Source organism: Megascapheus bottae, chromosome 13 (genome assembly GCF_031878675.1).
Source record: "Megascapheus bottae isolate mThoBot1 chromosome 13, mThoBot2.hap1, whole genome shotgun sequence".
Classification (NCBI taxonomy): domain Eukaryota; kingdom Metazoa; phylum Chordata; class Mammalia; order Rodentia; family Geomyidae; genus Megascapheus; species Megascapheus bottae.
In genome coordinates this window covers 3,479,481-3,485,730 of record NC_143521.1, presented here as the reverse complement: position 1 = coordinate 3,485,730, position 6,250 = coordinate 3,479,481, and positions in this window count along the sequence as shown.

The following is a 6,250-nucleotide window of genomic DNA, read 5'->3' as shown; positions in this document are numbered from 1 at the left end:
TATGTGTACTGTACATGTGTTCTATGTAAAATATATAGTACATTACATTTAGATGTATTCATATATATGCACATACGTGTACATATGGAAAATACATTCTCTTTCCTCTTAGTAAAGTGTAATGTTAAAGCAAAGTGATAGAGTCCGTGCAGATGCATTGACTTATAGTTGTATTCTTGCTAATCGGTTTGTGGTCAGCCTGACGCTTACTCTCTCAAGGGGGGGGGGGGGAGGGGGCGGGGAACAGTCCCTTGAGCTCAGGGTCTGAGCACTGTCCTTGGGCTTTCTCAAGGCCAGAGCTCTACCACTTGAGTCACAGCACCACTTTGGCTTTTTCTATGTATGTGATACTATTGTACCCAAATTCCTAGGACCCCGAAAGAACCACCATAGGCCGAGGTCAAAGCAAAGAGGCAAGGGTCGTTTATTATGAGTTCGAACTCAGACCTCCGTGTACCCGTAGCTGGCAACGCTAAGAGGCCCTGAACAAAGGTTTTACACAGCTTTTATAGGGGAATTCCATAGTTACAATCACCTAATTGGCTGTTTGGTAACTTCAAACCACTGGTCGCTTCAGGATTGGTCAGAGCTCAGGTGTCTAACTGCTGGGCATTGGGCTGTTGCCACCTGGGGTTCAAGTCTGGGCTAGTTCCAGGAACATGTGTTTTTGATTCCTAGAACATAGGCCCTAGGCAAGGGGGGGGGGTCATTCCGAGAACGTGGAACAATCTTGGCACATTAGTACTGAGGAATCAAACCCCAGTCTTTGTGCAAGCCTAGGCAAGCTCTCTACCACTAGGCCAAACTCCCAGCCCCTTTGAACCACACTTTCAGCCCTTACATTTTTCTTTTCTTTTTCTTTTTCTTTCTTTCTTTCCTTCTTTCTCTCTTTTTTTTTTTTTTTCTCAAGGCTAGCACGGTACCTCTTGAGCCACTGAACTACTGCTGGACTTTTTCTGTTTATGTGGTACTGAGGAATGGAACCCAGGGCTTCATGTGTGTCAAGCAAGCACTCTACCACTAATCCACATTTTCACCCCTCCTTAAATCTTTCTTACACAAATATTCTTTTAAAAATCACCATGACAGCCGGGAGTTTGGCCTAGTGGTAGAGTGCTTGCCTAACATGCACGAAGACTTGGGTTCAATTCCTCAGTACAACATGCATAGAAAAAAAAAGCCAGAAGCGGTGCTGTGGCTCAAAAGGTAGAGAGCTCTAACCTTGAGAAAATCCAAGGACAAAGCTCAAGCCCTGAGCCCAAGCCCAGGACTGGCAAAAAAAAAAAAAAAAATCACCTTGACATATATATATGTATGTATATATATATATATATACATACATATACATACATACAATGGAATTCTATAAAACAAACAAGATAAAATAATGCCATTTGCAGGAAAGTGGATGAATCTAGAGCGAATCATGTTGAGTGAGACAAGTCAAGACCAAAGGAACAAAAGGTACATGGTATCCTTAATATGTGGCTATTGGATACAAACAGTACAAGAGCAATGACTCACTATTTGTGTGCCCAATGCAATGGACATGGTATTGGAAATATAAACACAACTACATAGACATAAAAATTTATGACTCCATAGACATAATGTTTTATTACATAGATTAATATGTATCTATGACATACAAACCCTCAGCCTAATTTTAATTATTCTAAAATGTAAGTGCCAGTGATTGTATATAGAGGTTCCCTTCTTGAATACTTGTTTGTTAAATACGTCATTTGAAATATGATGTAAAAATCAATGTTAACAAATTCTTTAATTTAAAAAAAAATCAATGTTAATAAATTCTTTATTTAATAAATAGAATTTAAAAAAATCACCATGATAGGGTGGAAAGGGTAGCCTAATAGTAGTGTGCTAGCCTAGCATGCATGAAGCCCTGGTTTCAATTCCTTGGTACCACATACACAGAAAAAACTGGAAGTGGTGGTGTGGATCAAGTGGCAGAGCACTAGCCTTGAGCAAAAAAGTGTCCAAGGACAGTGACCAGGCCCTAAGTTCAAAGCCCAGGACCAGAAAAAAAAAATCGCCATGACAGGACTAGAAGCATAGCCTAGTGGTAAAGTGCCTAGTATGCACAAAGTCCTGGGTTCGATTTCTAGGTCCAGATACACACACAAAAAAAAGCCAGAAGTAGCACTGAGATTCAAGTGGCAGAGCACTGACCTTGAGCAAAAGTTGTCCAAGTTCAGTACCTAGGCCCTGAGTTCAAGCCCCAGGACCAGAAAAAATACCATGACAATCTGACGATTGCAGCAAATGCCTGTAATCTCATATGCCTGTAATCCCAGCCTGTATAACAAATTTGGGTAGAAGAATCAGGAATTTGAGGCTGCCCCAAAAACCCTGTCTCTTCTCTACTGTCCCAAAGACAACCTTCTTTTATCTTTTTTTTTTCTTTTTCTTTTTTGCCAATCTTGGGGCTTGACCTCAGGGCCTGGGCACTGTCCTTGGGCTTTTTCAAGGCTAAATCTCTACTACTTGAGCCACAGCACCACTTCCAGCTTTTTCCATGCATGTGGTACTGGGGAATCGAACCTGGGTCTTCATGCATGCCAGGCAAGCACGCTACCACTAGGCCAAACTCCTGCCCCCCCCCAAAGACAACATTCTTATTTTATTTTTTTCTGCATTTCCAGCACTTCTAACAGTTTTTAGCACATTGTAGGTGTTTAATAAAATGTTTTTGAGTGAATTATACAGAATACTAACAGTTTTAAGACATTTATAAGAGGGAACTGAGTGTCAGTGGCTACTAATACTAGCTGCTTGGGGCTGAAACCTTGAGGATTAAGATTAAAAGCCAGCCCTGGTTGAAAGTCACAATATTATATAAATTGTCATATTCCTAGATCCAAACCAAGTAATAGAATGGTACTTTTGAAACCCACTCAAAACAGATCTCTAGTAGAAAAAAAAGCAAAAACTTGAGGGCAACCTGTCCTAATGTCAGTTCCTAATTTAGAACAGGATTTCTAAGCTCTGCCATTTTGCTTAAGCTTAGCACACTGCAGTACAGAAGAGCCAGAGATGTACTGTTTCTTAGAGCTAAGGCCATAGTTTCACACACATGGATCGTCTCTAAAGCCCTTATTATGGTTATCACCATCAATTGTAATATTATTTCTGTTGGCTCCACATAAGTAGATAGGGTAATAGTAACAAATTACCCCTCAATTCTCATCATCCATCACTCCACCCCAAACAAGCACTTATATGTGTACTCATGGCTTTAAGAGAAAGATATGACAGCCAAGAAAGCAATGGAATGGGAGTTTCTTCTTGGCTTTGGTGTTGCCGAAAGCTTGGCTCTACAAGAATAGAAGAGAGAAGCCGGGAGTGTAGCCTAGTGGTAGAGTGCTTGCCTACCATGCACAAAGCCCTGGGCTCGATTCCTCAGTACCAAATAAACAGAAAAATCTGGAGGTGGTGCTGTGGCTCCAGTGGCAGAGCGCTAGCCTTTAGTAAAAAGTGCCCAAGAACAGCACCCAGGCCCTGAGTTCAAGGTCAAAAAAAAAAAAAGAATAGAAAAGAGAGGTGGGGAGTGTGGCCTAGTGGTAGAGTGCTTTCCTAGACTCAGGTTCGATTCCTTGGTACCCCATACATAGAAAAAGCCATAAGTGGTGCTGTGGCTCAAGTGGTAGAGCTCTAGCCTGAGAAAGCCCAAGGAGAGTGCTCAGGCACTGAGTTCAAGCCCCAGGACTGGCAAAAGAAAAAAAAAGAATAGAAAAGAATCTGGTATAGCAAGACTTATCCAAAACATATCTTTCAAAAGACCCTGTCTCGCTTTCCTTTTCTGAAGAAAATAAAATTAATTAACAAAGGCCAGGAGTGTGGACTAGTGGTGGAGTGCTTGGCTCATATGCAGGAAGCCCTTGGTTCAATTCCTTGGTACCACATACACAGAAACAAAATATTAAGCAAACAAGTATCCATTTCCTCTCCTTGGAATGCTGGTTGTAGGTGGCAGAGAAAAGAAAGTAAGGCACATGGATGAGGCTGACTCACTTCCCAAGTCTCACTTACCAGGTCCACCGTACATCCCTGGAAAACCTACAAACTCTTGAGGAGTTTAAGAATTCCAGGAGCAGAATACTGTGTCTTGACTCCTGAACAAACCCAGGAAGATGGCAGAGAGAACTTGGATGAGTGGTAGAACTGGTAGATGGGACCTAACAGACCCTTGGCTTCCCAGGCTCCCTTGTATGTATGGAGAAGGAAAGACAGCCTCCAGACTTAAAGCAAGCTTGCACAGGAAGACCTGTGAAACTGGACAACTGAGTTAGGGTGATGAATTTTTCAGTGAATGCTGCCTGGGGACAGGTGACATTGAGAACCACAAGTCCCCAACAAAGCATTTTACCACAGCTGACTTTCTCAGACTGAGATCATCAGGAAGACAAAAATTGATTCTTTGTTTGGAAGCCAATCCTTTTTCACACATCTCTAATCTTTTCAGAAATGGTAAAAATTGGGCCAGGAGTTTGGCCTAGTGGTTAAAGTGCTTGCCTAGCATGCATGAAGACCCGGGTTCGATTCCTCGGTACCACATACATAGAAAAAAGCCGTAAGTGGTGCTGAGGCTCAAGTGGTAGAGCTCTAGCCTTGAGAAAGCCCAAGGACAGTGCTCAGGCCCTGAGCTCAAGCCCAGGACTGGAAAAAAAAAATAGGATAGTTCTGTGACCTTATGTGGGGGCATTGTGAAAGAGGGCATGATAAAGATCCTTGACAATGAACTTTAAGTGCTGTCACTTCAATCAGATTGTATAGGGGGTGCTCAAGCTAGGACCAGCAGTCCAGTGAACCCATACTTGCATAGTTTGCAAAGCAGCAGGTTCTGGATCAAGACTTTCTACTTTTTGCTCCTAGATTGGGACCTGGAGTTTTTCCTCTGGATTCCCTGAGAACTAGATCCCTCTCATGGTTGCTTTTGGCCATCAGCTGGTGCAACACAGTCTGCATCAAGGCCTACTTTTGGCTATTTCTGACTGCCCAAACTTCACCTGTGACCCATTATTTCCCTTCTGCTTAGGCTGCCTCTCAACTATTATAGTTTTTCCAAAGGGCTCACATACCAACGTGGCCATTCTCTCCTTGGGACTATCTCTGGTCTCTTTTCTGGGTATGTACCCCTTTCTAGCTCCCTACCTTTCCCATATTAACTGGTCTCAATATCTTCTGACTCAAGACAGAGACAGTCAGGAGGATGTTTACTTTTCATTTGGGTCATACCATTAAATGCATGCTAAGTAGCTAACACTAAACTGTGTTCCAGATAACTCTCCTAGGAAGCATTGCCAGCTGTCATTACACTTAGTAACCATTGTATTCTCAATCCAGTGGAACAGGTGCAGCTATTATCCCTATTTACACATGAGGTCATGATCCACAGAGCGGTCTAGTGCTCTACCTGAAAGATCACAGTAGATGGGTGGCACAGCAAGCCTGGAATTGGAAATCTAAAGTCAGTAAATATATCTGTATGTTTTATAGGAGGAATGGTTCTGTTTCCGAAGGTGTGAAAAGAATCTAAAATTCCGAATTACATTTCTTTTAGTAGCACTGAAAATTTTGGCTTATAAAGGAAATGGAGCCAGTTTTCTGGGTAAAGTGTCAGATTTATGCTGACAATGAGCCTTCTGGAGTTGCAACATTTAATAGTACTCCCTGTCTCAGTCCTTTGGTTTGTGTTTGCTGTCACTTATTTACATTCTTTTGCACTAATTAAAGAAAAATCAAGGGCAACTACAATAAAGTTTCCCAAGTTTACATAAAACCTACTACAAACAATAGATAGTAAGGGTTTAAAACAAGCATAATGGGACCAGCAGTTTGACCTAGTGGTAGAGTTCTTGCTTAGCATGCACAAAGACCTGGGTTCGATTCAACGGTACCACATACGTAGAAAAAACAAGCGGGAAGTGGGGCTGAGGCCCAAGTATTAGAGCTCTAGCCTTGAGAAAGTCCAAGGACAGTGCTCAGGCCCTGAGCTCAAGCCAAGGACTGGCGCGCGCGCAGCTGCGCGCGCTGCGCGCGCGCACGCACGCACGCACACACACACACACACACACACACACATGCCAGCTCAGGGGCATTTTTATTTGATGCAGAACAGCCTTAGTTCACAGTTCCTAAGTTGCTGACCTACTTTTTGTCTGCTCAATTAGCCATTCATGAGTCACTCAGTGGATTCTGCTATGGTAGGCTTGTCTGTGTGGAATGA